Source organism: Echinops telfairi, unplaced genomic scaffold (assembly GCF_000313985.2).
Source record: "Echinops telfairi isolate 266 unplaced genomic scaffold, ASM31398v2 ScPeMD7_18;HRSCAF=68, whole genome shotgun sequence".
Classification (NCBI taxonomy): Eukaryota; Metazoa; Chordata; class Mammalia; order Afrosoricida; family Tenrecidae; genus Echinops; species Echinops telfairi.
The window spans coordinates 67,472,356-67,474,532 of record NW_022103915.1 but is presented as its reverse complement, the minus strand read 5'-3'; positions in this window follow the sequence as shown (position 1 = coordinate 67,474,532).

Sequence of the window (2,177 nt, the reverse complement as noted above, 5' to 3'; positions counted from 1 at the left end):
GCCAACAGTTCTTCAGGAGAAAGATGAGACTTTCTGCTTCTGTAGGTTTCACAGCCTCAAAAACCCACAGGGGCTGTTCTACTCTGTCCTACAGGGTCACTATGAGTCACAATGACTTGGATGGCAGTGGGTTTTAGGTGGTTACACCTAATTCTGTCCACAGCTTAGTGTTTGGTTGGAAACCCTCAAAATTGAATGGCCACCTGTTTCCTGGTCAAACTCTAATACAGAATAAGATAAAGTGGGCAGAATTACATCATGGCCTTCAGCAACACTAAGCATGGGGATTTTTCACAAAGGTTGTGAAAAATGTTTTTCTCCATATCTAGTAATAACACCCAAGCTTATTAATTTCTGCATATCCCAAGTACCTTCTAATTCAATTTCTCCATCCTATAAGTTTCCAGACCATAAAGTAATCTGTTAAAGTCAATATGTTCCCACTTTAGGAAATCAGAAGCATTAAGACAACACTATAGTACTGAAAACATCACCAAGCAGTAGAAGTACAACACTACGGCTATGTCTTGATTTACTCATGGAAAAAAGTTGCTCTGTGCCTTTATCTCAGAAGACACTGAATATTGGTTTTGATGATTCCATCTTTAGATTTATCCAGTAGGTGCTCTTACCTCTTGTATGGCTTGTGAAGACTGTAATACCAAAACAACCAACTCCATTGGCATCGAGTTGATTCTGACTCAGAGTTGCCTGTTAGGACAGAGTGGAAACTGCCCCATAGGGTTTGCAAGGCTGCAGATCTGTACAAGAGCAGACTGCTCCGTCTTTCTTCTTCAGAGCAGTTCACAGCCAAGTGCTTTCACCCTTGCACCATCAGGACTCCTTGACTACTGCTATAAGCTCCCCAAACTCATGGTCTTGGAGTTGATTTTGACTTATATATGATACAGTAGAGCAGCGAACTGGCCCCTTTGGGTTTCTGAGACTTAATCTCTACAGCAGCAAACTCATCTTTCTCCCTTGGAGCTTTGAATGAGTACAAACCACTGACCTTGTGATTAGCAGCTCAGTGCATAACCAACCCCCTGCCACCAGGGCTCCTTGAGGACTATCAGAGGCCTCCCAAATCAGTATCTTTGGCTGAGTTGTACCATGACACGTTCCTCAGCAGCAACATTGTATTTGAATATTGACACAACACTTAATCTACAGAACAGGTCTGTGATTAGTTAACGTCTGGCTAAATTAATGCCACTATTTTTGTAGTCAAAATGGATTCTCTGGCTCCTTTAAATGAAATGTTTTTACCATCTTTATTTATCACTTGTCTACCTGAATCAGAAAAAGACAGTTAATTAACATTATGCTGCTGCATTTTCAGATTCTTGGTGACTTCTGGGAGCCTTGACGGTGCAGTGGTTAAAATGCTCAGCAGCTTAACCAGGAGGTTGGCGGCTTGGAGCCACCAGCAGCCCTGTGGAAGAAAGACAATCCGCTGCTATTAAGATTCACAGCCATACAAACTCTGTGGGGAGTTCTGCTCTGTTCTAAAGTGTGGCTATAAGTTGGAATCAACGAGACAGCAGTTGGAGTGATGTTAAATGATATTTAAGTAATTATCTGAACAAAAGTGAGACTATTTGATGACCTTAATAGGAAAGGGGGGATATTTCTCAAACTCACTGTCATTGAGTTGATTCCAATTCATGGTGACGTGTAGAACAAAGTAGCACTATCCACTTAAACCTTTGCAGGCACAGACACCCTCATCTCTCTTCCTCGGAACAGCTGGGGGGTTCAATCCAGTAGCAGCTCAATGCACAGCTCACTATGCTAGTAGTGTTAAATTTCCACATGATAGCGTGGTGGTTACACATAGGGCTACCAACTGCAAGGTCACCAGTTTGAAACCACCAGCTGCTTGGAGGGAGAAAGATGGGGCTTTCTACTCCAGGATAGAGTTATAGTCTTGGAGAGTCACAGGGAAAGTTCTACCCAGTCCGATGGGCCTCTATGAGTTGGCATTGACTTGAGGACAATGAGTTAGGTGAGGTTTTGAGTACATTAGCAAGACTCCGTCTCTTGCTTTTGGTTCAGATTGTGTTTGGATTAAACTTTCATCCATCAATAAATAATTTTAAATTTAATTGATTTCTTGCCCCCTCCCCTTATTTTTTCTTTTTTAGGAGATGATGTTATCTACTCCCATAAAAAAA